Source organism: Hemicordylus capensis, chromosome 5 (genome assembly GCF_027244095.1).
Source record: "Hemicordylus capensis ecotype Gifberg chromosome 5, rHemCap1.1.pri, whole genome shotgun sequence".
Classification (NCBI taxonomy): domain Eukaryota; kingdom Metazoa; phylum Chordata; class Lepidosauria; order Squamata; family Cordylidae; genus Hemicordylus; species Hemicordylus capensis.
The window spans coordinates 175,924,202-175,939,118 of record NC_069661.1 but is presented as its reverse complement, the minus strand read 5'-3'; the positions used below and the strand labels follow the sequence as shown (position 1 = coordinate 175,939,118).

The 14,917-nt window shown below is 42.0% G+C and overlaps 1 protein-coding gene across 15 annotated transcripts in view; it reads right to left on the bottom strand.

Moving 5' to 3' along the window:
• IMMP2L (inner mitochondrial membrane peptidase subunit 2) overlaps positions 1–14,917 on the bottom strand; it is a 753,382-nt gene that overhangs the window by 646,284 nt on the left and 92,181 nt on the right. The window lies entirely within an intron of this gene.

The following is a 14,917-nucleotide window of genomic DNA, read 5'->3' as shown; positions in this document are numbered from 1 at the left end:
GTGTTCTTAATTATCTATGTAGCACATTTTGTTCTTGACTCAAGCTAATTTTCTTAAATGGAAAAAACACAGACTATACATGAAAATCACTTATTATGAAATACAGCACTGACATTTTAAATAGGTATGATTAAAAAAATGTATTTGACAATACAAAATATCAGAATGCTCTGAGCATTTAACTGAAGATTCATCCGTTATTCAGGCTTTGGTACTCCACCACTTCCTGCCCCACCTTCAAACTTCACCACTTCCTGCCTCACACTCACCAGGGTCTATGTTTATTTCAATATCTCTGCTATCTCTCAGCGAGAACTCTGCATCAAATTCCTCATAAACAGCTGCTACTCTGCAGATCTTTGATCTCAAATCAATTAGCCCAATTTGTGGCCAAATTCTTCGAGTGTTTCATATCCAGGCAAATGCCATGCAATCCCCAACCCCCAGTACTTGACTTAAAGATCTGACTGTACACATGTCCATTCATTAATAGTAACAGCATTAAGTAATAGAAACCTCAGCCATTTTCAGACTATCACAGAAGATACCACATGATTAGAAAACCATCTATCAGCTGAAATTTAATTTAATTTTAAATTCAGTTTACTTGTTTTTAGCTGTTCAATGTTAAACTATGAATGCTTTAGTTTTGTTCTGAACTGCCTAAAGACATTACTTTCAGGAAGGATAGAATTATGTTAAACAAACTAAGAAACCTGGGAAAGCAGAGTTCCCAGTTACATAGAGAGAACTCTCTGCACATGCACTTCTTTCAGACTTTGCCAATGAATGTGTGCCACACAAGGACAGTAGCTGCCACAACACTGACAGAGCAACAAAAACTTCACAGATTCATCTAATACACAAAGATTGTCTGAAAAAAGGCTCCGCTTTGAGTTTCATTCTTTCCCTGAAATGTCATAATACTGACACTTAATCATCACCACCGGCTGCATTTGTAACCTTGGACAGCCCAGGAGCTACTGGTGTGGATGGCAGACAATGGGCTGTGTACATTTTCAGCATTACCTAGAAGTAAAAGAAAAATCAGCCCACAATCCTTGTTACTATATCTACCTGAATCCAAGACTAGTCCCCCCCCCCCCAGTTCTTTGATGTTAGAAATCAGGGGGGAGTCTTAAATTCAGAGTCCTCTTCTTTCAGGTAAATATGGTAATTAATAATAATACACAACTGATGATACATAAACAAAAAAGCAGAATGTGTGTGAAACAGCACATGTGAAATTTTATATATGTGAACATCATTTACATAATACATAATTAAATTCTGCTAAATTATGTTGAGAACAAAAGGAAGTAGGCATAAAAAGAGACTAGAATCCCTGCCTTTCATAAGCAACACTGCCCAAAGACCATGTTTTGGGCAACATACAAATATGTTAAATAAATAATAATAAAATAAATCACTGTTCTAGCTTCATTTGGACAAAACAGAGCATTTAAGAAAATCCAGAGAACAAAAGAAATCTGCTGGCAGATTATATATCTATTATATTTGTACTCTGCTCCAAACTTACATCTACAGGAGGTTTACTTTGATGAAAGAAAGTCAGGATATCTACTTGCTAGCTAAAGTAAACCTCCTGTAGATGTAAGTTTGGAGCAGAGTACAAATATAATAAATATATAATCTGCCAGCAGGTTTCTTTCGTTCTCTGGATTTTCTTAAATGCTCTGTTTTGTCCAAATGAAGCTAGAACAGTGATTTATTTTATTATTATTTATTTAACATATTTGTATGTTGCCCAAACATGGTCTTTTTTGAGGGCATATTGTGTTTGATGAACATTTGAGGGCATGTTGTGTTTGATGAAAGAAAGTCAGGATATCTACTTGCTAGCTAAACACAACATCCCCTCAAATGCAGCAGTTTTATACACACAGGAGCCCTAGTATGCATATGGGGTCTCTGTTACTCACAGCAATACTGCAGACCAATCCACAAAAGTATTTCCATATTATTCACCCTATCCTACATTTAGTGAACAGGGAACTCTATGCTCTTTGCAAGCTCTGAACTGGGGTCTAAAATTCTGTATCCAAACATATAAAGATCCAATGCATTCAGTTTACAATATGAAATTCCACACTGGCACCCTTTTAGGGCAAGAACCAAAATCTGTTCACATTGATCAGCAGATCAGTAATGTAGACACTTAACTGAAACAGTGAGTTATAGTTAACTTTTTCATACATACACATTAATATATAAGAACTAGATATAAGCAACAAATCCATTATTTCTGAATCAGCACAATGGTCCTGAAGCTTATTTTAACATCACTTGCTTTGCATGAGGTTACAATATTGATTTTTCTCCATCCTTGTAGCAAAGGTGCATTCAAATAAGTTCAGACTACAAATATTCATATACTTGTGATCTTTAAAAGTGACAGCAATGTAATGCAGTGCTCTTCTAAAGTGGAAAGTATCCCATATGAGAACCACAGAAAGGTACTACACTACTGAAAGAATAGAGAGCACAGTAGCACAAAAATACACATACCGCTGGTTATCCTTACATAATTGCTAATATATAAATTGAATCCCCGACTTAAGGAAAGCAGAACTAAGTGATTCTCAAGGTAGGTCACTAATTTACAATTTTCAAGTAGTAGGGATGTGCCCAAACTGCTTCAAGCAGGCGCAGATGGGACCAGTTCCTTTAAAAATCAGGTAAGCAGGTCCTTACCTGCTCCTCTGCTGCCCCACCACTTTTCTGGGTGTGGTGCTCGCTGTCCAAAAGGCTGTGCATGGCTGCAGCACTGCTCCCAGCAGCCTGAATGCGGCGTCGGCATGCACATGGCAACCACGTATACACATGCTGACACCAAGTGCAGGCTACTGGGAGCAGAGCAGCAGGCACGGCAGCATTTTGGACAGTGAGCGCCGCACCCAGAAAGTCACCTGCTTACCTGTTTTTAAAAGAAACCGATCCTTGCTCAGCCAATGCAGGTGCCTGAGCAGGCTCAATGCTTCCCTGAGTAGGAACTGAACTGTTTTGGGCACATCCCTATCAAGTAGTACAATGCAGAATACAAGACAACATGACAAATGAGAGACTTCAACAACAAAAAACCCCACAGGGTTCTATTTTAATAATCCCATACATTCTCAAGTTATGACTACCCTATGGGGGGTGGGGGAGAATCTCTCTTTTTCTCACATATGAATACTGTATAATTCATTGCAGAAAGAGATGACTAGCCAAACTAATTATGAGGACTATAAGGGCAGCTTTAGATAAAATGCATTCATATTACAGCCAACTGAATGGCCAAGCAGCCAACTGAACACTCTTGCCTTCATCTGGAACAGTATGTTATCTACTGTGTGCATATTTACTTTGCCTGAACATGCCACTAGTTTGAATGTAGCCTTTCAGTTATATAATTGCTCATTGTAGGGGCTCAGAATCTGAGGGGTGAGTTAGCTCTCCCTGTGCTGGATGGGGTTACACTCCCCCGGAAACAGCGGGTACGCAGCTTGGGAGTACTCCTGGACCCAGGCCTCACCCTGGTGTTTCAAGTGGAGGCCATGGCCAAGAGTGCTTTCTATCAGCTTCGGCTGATTTGACAGCTGCATCCATTCCTTGAAGAGGATGACCTCAAAACAGTGGTGCACTAGCTGGTAACCTCCCGGCTTGACAACTGCAATGCGCTCTACGTGGGGCTGCCTGTCTACATAGTTCAGAAACTTTAGTTAGTTCAAAATGCGGCAGCCAGATTTGTCTCCGGGGCAACTCCTAGACACCATATTATGCCTGGTTTGAAACTGTTGCACTGGCTGCCGATATGTTTCCAGGCAAAATACAAAGTGCTGGTTATTACCTTTAAAGCTCTAAATGGCTCAGGTCCAGGTTACCTCAAAGAGCGCCTTCTTCAGTCTGATCCCCACCACACGTTAAGGTTATCTGAGGAGGTCCGTCTCCAGTTACCACCGGTACGTCTGGTGGCGACTCAGAGGCGGGCCTTCTCTGTAGCCGCTCCTGGGCTGTGGAATACACTCCCTGCAGAAATTCGTAATTTGAACTCTTTATTAGCCTTCAGGAGAGCCCTTAAGACTTATCTGTTTGGCCTGGCCTTCCAGGGTTTTTTAATTGTTGTAGGGTTTTTCTTAATGTACTGGGGGTGTTTTGTTTTTAGGGTTTTTAAATTGTTTTTAACTGATTGCTTTATGGTATTTAATTTTTTTGTTTTTATTGGTGATTGATTTAACTGTTTTGTTTTGTTTGTGAACCTCCCTGAGCCAAATTGGGTAGGGCGGTATAAAAATCCAATAAACAAACAAACAGATCCTCCGGCAATGCCCTTTATAACCAGACTTCTAAAACGTATTTCCTTAACTTCCTTCAGTAGGACCAGAGGCTCTGTGGCAACACCCATGACTGAGCATTCACAAATTGGTACAGGTAAAAATGCCTTTATTTTAACATGCACTAGAATGAACTTGGAAAAATGCAAGTCAGTCACATAGAGCCTTTTTTTTAAATGGAGGTCAAGGACTAATATCAACTGTATCTGTAAAGTTCATTTGTTAAACTGCAGCTTTTTACTGAGATGATTATGAATATACTCACATTTTAGACAGAAGTCATAATAATGTAAATCTCTATAGATTTACATTATTAAAATGTAAATAATTTACATTTTGCATAGTGTTCATAATGTAAATAACACATTACATGCATATTACATAACGTAAATAATGTTCTCTATAGAATCACCACACTCTAAGAGAAGTGGTGATTCTTTTTATTTAGCAGGGGGAGAGCAACTGGCCCCATCCATCCCCAGCACAGCAATCCTCTAGTGGCTGTTCCTAGTGTCTATCTTATGTTTCTTTTTTAGATTGTGAGTCCTTTAGGGACAGGGAGCCGTTTTATTTCATTGTATTTAATTATTTATTTATGTATGCATATCTATGTAACTTGCTTTGGAAACTTTTGCTGAAAAGCAGTATATAAATATTCATCATATTTGTATTCTATATATTTGATATGCAGTCTTCAGTGAAATTACCAATGATTCCATATGGTGAATTCAGGTTTCAGAGAATGCTTGGGGGGGGGAAATACTACTACAAAAGAGAGAATGTGTGTGCATGGTATACCACCAAAAAAACCCCAAAACATTCAAAACACAACATTAACTCCATTAAAATAAGTAAAAATGATGATCTTTTCAGTCCTTTAGATTAAAATTTGACTTCTATGAAATGCTAGCCTGCCACACAACCAACTTTTATTAACAGCAGGACAGTGATCAATACCTTTACTAAAAACTACTCCCAAGACTCTCTTAAAAATAAGCACTAAGGTTATGAGAAATGGAAAATACCCAGTTAGGTTTCCCTGAACTTACTTAGCTTGTCAAACTATTGACTGCTTTGAGCATAAATATATTCATACTTGTGAGCTTGAGTAGAAAAAATTAGCCCTTTTAATTAGCTATAAACCAATCCAGAAACTAGGCATCTGGTTTGTCTCTGGCAGAGACTGAAATTGTACTTTGTCATCAGAAATTTAGAATGCCAGAAATAAAGTGCTGACCTCCAAGGGCAAATCCAACTTGCCAAACTACCTTCTCCCAGATAATTTCAGGTCATAGCTTCCTAATAAATCCTTCCTACAAGTCAGTCTTCTGCTCCTAAGTTCTCATTTCCTAATATAGAGGAATAAGGAGATGAATTATGTATAGCTAAAATCTGTTTCTGATATGATAGAGCGAGAACTGGAAAAACCAACCTGTTTACTTACGTAATTGCATTTCAGCTATAACTCTGCATACAAATGCCTTATAAGGATTGTATTTAAAGTATAATCCATCCTTGCCATTTGCTTTTAATTTTCTCCAAAAAGGTTCCTACAGAACTGGAGTATTCGAGCCTGATCTCAGTCTAATTTTTAAAAAAGATTAACAAGGATATCTGCTCAAGGGAGAAGGTCTTGTTTGTTTGCTTGTTTTAAACAAAAGGCCAACCAGCTGGGGAATGAAAAACAGCTTTTGCCTTCATCCAAATGTGGTGAATATACTACTCAATAGCTCTTGCATCACTTACATGTGGTTTTACCTCTTAATACACTCTGAAATCCTAGTCATGTCATTTTGCCTATCTATGTCCATCAGCCACTGTTTTACATTGATCTTCAACTTCTCCATATCTTCTTTAGTTTTAGCCCATCCCTGTAACATTAAATTCCTTAACCACAATGTTCTTCCTCAAGGAATTAAATTCATCTTTCAAGACTAGAGCTGCCAACCCTACTGGATGCAAAGTTTGACCTAGTAAATTACAGAGAGCGATCATTCAGGTCTCAATTTAACATAAGCCCATCTCTATCCTTAAGAGGGAGTTTGCGGTATCCCTTATTACTTACAAAATCACCTGCTTCAATTGAGCTGAAGCTTCCATTCAAGCCAAGTTATGTACCATGACATTTGTGATATGACCTTATACTAAAAAAGTTTTAAGAGCCACTGGAACAAACGGCCCACCATTAGCATAATATTTCTGAATTACCAGTGCACTCCTATTTGTAAGTTATTCAGGCCAAGGACAATTCTAGCACTCAGGAAGATAAAGGATAACTTCACTGTCATAGAGGGACAAGAAGTGGGAGAAAATGACATAGCTGGTCAGCAGACTGTAATTATGAATGCTTAAGATCTTTCGTACCAAGTGCATAGACTAGTTCAGGCCTGCTCAATTTTGGCAACACAGCTATTTTTAGACCACAGCTCCTATAATCCTCAATCACAGTGGTCAATAGCCAGGGATTATGGGATTTGTAGGGCAACTGGAGAGCTGGTCTTGTGGTAGCAAGCATGAGTTGTTCCCTTTGCCTAGCAGGATCAGCAATTGAATGGGAGACTACATGTGAGCACCCCAAGAAATTCCCCTTAGGTGATGGAGCCACTCCAGGAAGAACATGTCCCAAGTTCCCTCCCTGGCATCTCCAAGATAGGGCTGAGAGAGACTCTTGCCTGCAACCTTGGAAAAGCTGCTGCCAGTCTGGGTAGACAATATTGAGCTAGATGGCCCAATGGTCTGATGTGGTATATGGCAGCTACCTATGTTCCTATCTGCAGGAGAGGCAGAGTTGAGCAGCCCTGCTCTAGTTTGATGCTATCTTCCAAGTCTAAAAAAAGTACATAAGAACATAAGAACAGCCCTGCTGGATCAGGCTCAAGGCCCATCTAGTCCAGCATCCTGTTTCGCACAGTGGCCCACCAGATGCCGCTGGAAGCCACAGGCAGGAGTTGAGGGCATGCCCTCTCTCCTGCCATTACTCCCCTGCAACTGGTACTCAGAGGCACACCCTTGAGGCTGGAGGTGGCCCACAGCCCTCTGACTAGTAGCCATTGATAGACCTCTCCTCCATGAAGTCATCCAAACCCCTCTTAAAGCCATCCAGGTTGTTGGCCGTCACCACATCCTGTAGCAGAGAGTTCCACAAGTGGATCACACTTGGGGATCCACTTGGGGGTGGGGATCCACTTGGGGGTCCACTTGGGGGTGGGGGCATAGTCACTCTGAAGACAAATACACGGACATTGCACCAGAATCCCACCAAGCAATTGGCTTCTCTTCGACAGATAAGAACTGGAACAGTAGCTTAGCCCTACAAAAGAGTTGATAGTGAACAAGTGTTTGCATATCACTGTCAAAGAGTAGTGTCAACTGATCACTGGTGGAATTGTGAACAGAGTTCTTTCTGGCATTTCACTTTAAGAAAGGAAAACACCATGTATGAGATGATTAATTGTCAGGGGCAAATGCAATAATTTTTAAGTTTTAACTGGTGGGCAGAAAGTTAAGGAAACACTTTTTAAACTACTTTAGTTTAATACAAATGCAATCAGGGGAAAAAATATGGCTTTTCCTTCTAAAATCAATGACAGCTCAACAAACTGAAAATTATTTTTCAAAAGTTAAGTATGTTAATATTTGAGTAATGGTGTGAAAGTGTTTAAATGATCATCAATTAGCCAAATGTAAGATGATTCATCAACTACAAATTCTTGGTGGACAACTATATTTTTAAAAGAAGCATGAATAGTCAGTGAATGGTGTTAAGAGAATATGCTGATGAGAAAGTCATGGCCCACTGGTATGAAAAGCTAGGGGAATAGAATTGTTTTGTTTGGTTCGTTGGTTGTTTTCCTTTTGTTTTTGCTCTAAACAGAAAACTTCTATGTCCTATCACAATCTATTCTGAAATTCCTCATCGTTTCAAAAGCAGTTGGCCAAAATAGCATTGAGAGCTGCTGTCAGAGAAATACAAATCCAATGCCTTATTGAGCACGTGCAACTGATGGATCCAAGCCAGTTTGAGGCTGAAATGCTGGCCTCACAGGCTTATCAGCAGTCCCAATACCTAAAAGATTGATTGTAAATGCCTTCTGTTTAAGAAACAGCAGAAACAGCCACAGACAAGTTTAGTGAAAAATTACTGCTGAAATGTTATGAAATATCCTCAAGACAAAATTGTGCTTTATTATCTGTTCACGTTCAATCTGAGTTAATGCCACATCATTTAACTATTGCTTCAAGAGAACAATTCAGTTTTGTAAAATACATTGTGCTATTCTAGTGAACAATTTCACTGGCAACACCAACATTGGGTGTGATGGGGAGGGAATCCAGTGTAGTATGTTCCACACAATCAAGAACTATTCTGCAAACAGAAATATTTACTTTGAAACAAACCATATTCAATTCTCAATTGACATTTCAAAATCTTGCCCTATTTCTTTGCATGGAAGTGAAGCAGTGATCTTTGGCAAGTTTGAAGCTCTAAGAGGATATTGGTCATGCAGACAGATCACACACATTGGGTCGTGCTGGGTTTTTTGCCCAAGTTAAGAACATAAGAAAAGTCCTGCTGGATCAAGGTAAAGGCCCATGTAGTCCAACATCCTGCTTCTCACAGTGGCCAATCAGGGATATCAAGGAAGTCTGCAAGTGGGGAAAAGAGGGCACCTGCCGCCTCCTATTAGTGTTGCCCAGCACCTAGTGTTCAAGGGCATGCCCCATCCAGACTAGTAGCCATTGATAGCTGGATACCAACATATTGCCCATCAACTCTGTTTGTAGTCTTCTGTGAAGTTTATTTTCCTCTAGAGACTACTGCAAGCTCCAAACAGATATGCTAGTTGCTCGCAAAACCGTGGTTTGCAAATTAAGAACCAGGCTCTAGAACCTGCCCTCCTCCCTTCCCTTGGTAACAATATCTTATTATTATTTATTTTATTTTAACATTTTTATATCCCGCTTTTCCTCCAAGGAGTCCAGAGCGGTGTACTACATACTTAGGTTTCTCCTCACAACAGCCCTGTGAAGTAGGTTAGGCTGAGAGAGAAGTGACTGGCCCAGAGGCACCCAGCTAGTTTCATGGCTGAATGGGATTTGAACTCGGGTCTCCCCAGACCTAGTCCAGCACTCTAGCCACTACACCATGCTGGCTCTGTACATCTGTACTTATGCTGACTGTAGTTAATGTTAAGCAAGGTTCAAAAAGAATTTGCAAATCCTGATTAAGATGGAAACATAGATAGGCACAGTTCACACATACACTTTAACTGAAGTTAAAGCTGCCAGAAATTGTAATTGTAGTATGCCCAAACATGCTAAACCACAGTTGAGGGTCTGAAGGTAATTCCAATTTGCCACGCTAAACTCCAGTTGGAACCCAAAGTTTTCTCTAGGCTTCGCCATTGACAACCACAGTTTTGCCATCGAAGAATTACGCCCGAAGGCAGACTTGGCCATAACCACAGTTAAGTGCCCATTTTCAAACCCTAATCAGAGGCAGTGGCGCAGGCCAGCCCAAGGAGGTGGCTGCTCCATGCTTTCAGGACTTCTCGTTGGCAGCTGCTCAGAAAATCAGCCAAACCCCTCCTGTCAGCCATGCAACTATGGAGTTGCCAGGAAACAAGGACGCGAACACACTCCATCCTGGACTGGCCAGCCTGTCAAGCCCCACAGTGGCTCGGGGCTAACAGTCATGGATGTTCACAAGCTCAAACACTCCCCAAGTGGCAGCACAAACAGGGCACACCATCACAGCATCAGGCGAGGGAAGCCAAAAGGCAGACCCAAGCAGAAAAGCTACAGAAAGGTTGGGAAAGGGGGCCCACCCCCTTCACCTTTTGGGGGTTTGTTGCCCCCAGGGGCTTGCTCATGATCAGAACTGGTAGATGAAGACTGTCTTGGGTCAACTGAGATCCTTTTTCAAGGATCCAGTCACCCGACCCAGGACTCAGTGGGTTGGCATGAGAGTGACAAGAAACAAGGACCAGTTGCAGGGGAGTAACAGCAGGAGGGCGGGCAAGACCTCGACTCCTGCCTATAGGCTTCCAGCGGCATCTGGTGGGCCACTGTGTGAAACAGGATGCTGGAATAGATGGGCCTTGGGCCTGATCCAGCAGGGCTGTTCTTATGTAAGGATAGCTCATGAGATGGACTGTCAGAATGGAGAGGAAGAAGCAAATTTCCCAGACAAATCTGCTATGATGCTAGATGGCAAAACATCTCCATCTCCACTTAACAGCTCCCTCACGAGAGCATCAGACCATGGGCACTCTGAATAGAGCAAGGATGGTTTGTGGTTCACAGCCACAGAGTGCTAATGGCCATACAAACTACAGCCACTCACAAGAATGTCGGGCAATGGGTGCTCCAAGTAGAGCTCCATTGCTGTGTGTTGGGAAGCAGTGGGCGGAATTATCCCTGAGACTGCCTTCCTGCTCCTATGTATGGCAGCCAAGGTGGAAACCAGCCCCCTGCCTGGCAAAGTGTCAGGGGGCCAACTAGAGTGGGGCTCCTTTGAATTCCCTGGTGGTTAAGTGGTAAGATCAGATAATGAACTCAGTCTGCAAGTAGACTGGCCCTTTCATGAGAATGTGAGCCTACAGTGCAGCAAACTGCTTGCAGCAGCTTTATACTGCAAGCAGCGGCTTTGTGATGAGTCTGGATGGAGTGATCTGCTGGGGTCTCCCCTCACATCTTCCCTGGACACCTCCCCCCCCCGGATCCTTTTCCTCCCCTATCTGCATATCCCATCCCAGCAAATGTGGGTTATCCCCTCCCTTCCAGCAGTGAAAGTGAGATTTCCCCACCCTCCAGCCCCCCAAACTCTCCAGGAATTGGAGTATGCATGGTGCTTCTGGGGTGGTGGCAGTATGCCATGGTTGGCTAAAGTGACGCTGACAATGAAGGACATTTAAAGGGCTTTCCATGTTCTTCTCCTGCCGAAGGCTCTGCTGGAGTTCGTAGCCAATCACGGCTGAGTAGCTGATGCAGTGACAATTTGCTCATAGTCTGGCTATAGAGTTGGCTGGGATTGGGCTGAGAGGCCAAGCGGTAGGGAGGGCCTCCACAACTCCAATTAGGTTAATGGCAGTTTGCTGTACATCAGAAGGAATTGGAGTCAGGATTTTTAACTCCAGTCAAGGCAAACTGCAGTTATAGTATATGTGTGAATGCTGTCACACCATTAACAATGGCCTATGTTGGCCATCCTTAGCCTCTGGCCATGAAGCAAATACAATTTTACTATGTTTGCTTCGATATTCAGAGAAGCAGAGATGTGGTACTATAATGATCAGACTCCCATCCCCCTAAAGATTTAACCAGAAGTGAACCCTGTCTTGACTGACAGGCTAGTGAATTCCAGGGCTCAGCCAATCAGCACACCAGGTGGGTGGGACCTAGAGAGCTGTTGCCAGGAAGAAGGGAGTTCTTTGTTAGGAAAGAAGCTAGGTGGGAGGTGCACAGAAGTACATGTGGCCATGGAGGTTGGTTGCAGGAGAATGACCACAGATCTTAGAAGACAGAACTGCAGGGGTTTGATTCTCAACAGGAGTTTGGTAAATTCAAGAGAAGAGAAAGCCAAGGCTAGTGGCTTCGGATGTTTAGGACAGGAGAAAGTGGTTTATTAAGAGTTTGCGTTAGAATTTCTATTTCTTTGGGGTGTGTGCTTTTGTATATTCCTGATACTGTCCTATTATTGTTTACTTGTAACGTAATTAAAAACTAGCCTACGCCCATCCTCCTTAGGGCGTTGCAAATGACTACAGACATTTAAGCATGCATTAAGACTGTTTTTGTAATCCTACTAACTATTCTTAACTGTATTTAAAGCTGAGAAAGCTTCAGATGGAAGTAGTCTGCAATGTCAGGAGCCTGTCTGTCCGGCGTCGAAGTCATGGTCTCCGTAAAGGTTGCTGGAAGGTCCTCGGAATCCTCTTTGGTCTCCAAGGAAAACACAAAAGAACAATTCACTACAGTATCAAGTTCAGACAGCCTCCCCCACAAATTCAGTCCACTCACCAGATAGCATGGGTCCAGAGCAAAAGGGGTGCAAGGCGTTTCCAGGGGAGACGTTGCAGCTAAGGCAGTTGTCAGGACTCGGTCCGGTAGCAGAGTTGAAGCAGGAAAGGCCTGGATCTCTAGAGACCAACACAAAGCTGGGGTTCCTCTGAGTGTGAGGCTTGGCTGAAGCAGGCTCAAAGAGCTGCTCTTCAGTGTTTGGCTGCAGCCTTAAGACTTAATTTATAGCTGGGCTTAATTGCTCTCCGCCTTCAGCCAGCTGGCACAGATTCGGGGTTTAACTGGCTTTTTGAGCAGCCTTCTATTTCTCCTGAGTTCTTCCACCTGTTGCTGGCGCTTCATCAATCTTCTCTCTTGAGAAGGCAGCAGGAGGTTCATCCTTAACCTCAGTGTTTTGCTCTCCACTCCCTGTCTCTGCTGCCCCTGATGGCCCCGCTTGTTCTGCAGCTTCAACCGGACCTGCCTCAGGTATCTCCTGTGGGCTGAAAGCCGGGCTCTGCCCTTCAGATATCACTGCAGCTGCTGGAGGACTGCCAGCTTCCTCTTCCTCCTCGCTATCTGACGATGGGGGCATGCTGTGTAGTAATTGAATAAAACTGTTTTTAAGTTCTCTTGTTTTTACAAGCCTCTTCAAGATGGATTTTAACTAAAGAAAAGTGTGGAGGGTAGGAGATTCCTCTGGTGCAAACAAGTCCTCAAACTGTCAGCAACTATCAGTTTTCTCACCACATGTAGGCTCACCACGTGTAGGCAGTTTTCTCACCACGTGTAAGATTTCTGTACTTATCCAACAGCTGAATAAAGAGAGTTTTCTCTAGGATTCCATCCCAAGCCCAGGGAGGTTCAAGCTCTGTTGATAAGAGGGGTAGTGGTGGTAGCATTTTGAACCCATCGATACTACAAAATAGTTTTAGGAGAAGCCTAGCCAGGCAGCTCAGCAAGGATAATTCAGCATTTCTTTCCCTCACGTGAGCTTGCTCTGAGACAAATGCTTTAATTCGCCTCAGGTTCTATAGTGATAACACCTTAAGTAGCGCGGTGGGGAAATGCTTTACTATCAAACAGAAGGTTGCCGGTTTGAATCCCCGCTGGTATGTTTCCCAGACTATGGGAAACACCTATATCGGGCAGCAACAATAAAGGAAGATGCTGAGAGGAGGCAATGATAAACCCCTCCTACCAAAGCAAACCACAGAGCTCTGTGGGCTCCAGGAGTTGAAATAGACTCAATGGCACACTTTGCACTTTAATATAGTGATGCTCCAGCTGTATGTAAATAACATATGGTCAGAACTGCTATGTAGTAAGTTTTTGAAAAGCTATGTGATTAGGTTTCTTCAGTTCATTTTAAGAACATTACAATGTATAGAATGGCCTTCATTTTGTCAACATGACAGAAAATTCACAACAGTAAAAACAATATCAGATCAAATAATTTGTTTTCAATAAGTGTCTCCTGTTATTTGTAATGAACATACAAATTAAATCTGTAGGTTGTCAAGCTACATTCATTTAAAGTTTTTACCACGTTAAAGTACTTCGATGCCATATGAGAAAAGAGGTAGGTGATGGTCATAATATGCAGGGTTTTCTAACACTAGTCCTGCTAGGCTGTCATTTCATTCAATGGTGACTGTACAACCACTGTCTCCTTGCATATTTTCTAATTTGGAGGAGGGCAAAGGGTAAGGATCATATGAAGCAGTTGAATGCCAAAGAGAGATTTGAAAGGTCTGAAAAGTTGATTATGAAGTTTGAAACTTTGCAATTAAAAACTGCCATTAAAAAAACCCACTATGGAATAAGAGAGGACAGCTGACAGAGTCTTAATGTTAGCAATGTTACTGGGCTCCCCTGTAATGAAGTGAAAAGCAAATCTTATTGTTTAGATATGTGTACTGTATTTGAATACCTGACAGAAATTAACTGTATGCAATGTGTCAGCAGGATATAATGAATACCAACAGCATCTGCAGTTTCTTCCAATCAGAAGTCACTCTTCAACGCAAATAGTTCCAGATAGCCTGTCTTTGGTCATTTTGCTTCATATGTTTAGTTTCCCTGTTTTCATTTTCAACTAAGCAGCTGTGGCCATTATGGGTGCCATAGCATCAGTTTCTGCTAAGGCAAAAGTTAAGTATCAACTGGAGTAATCGAACTCTATGCCAAGAATAGGGGAAATGATGCCAAAATTGCCAATTTTCTACTGCATGTTAAATAGGCAGCTGCAGTAGACAACTCTAGTAAGCCAGCTATGTCCATTTGGGTAGATATAAGTGCTAGAAAGATACCACCTAAAGTTATCTCTCTTCCCACCCACACACCACACACACTCTGAACCAAGATCCCTTCCAAAACCCTGAATCTCCACATTTCTGTTCCTCTCTAATATGAGGCTGCAACTTACAATTCCCTAAAGGAATGATGTCAATTGGCATTTTCAAAATGAATTCAGTGACCTACAATAATATGAGTTTCTTATGCACAGTATTTGTTAGCAGGCAGCACAAGAAGTTCAGAATTCATTTCGAGTTCCTATGCTTTATAAAGGCAAACAA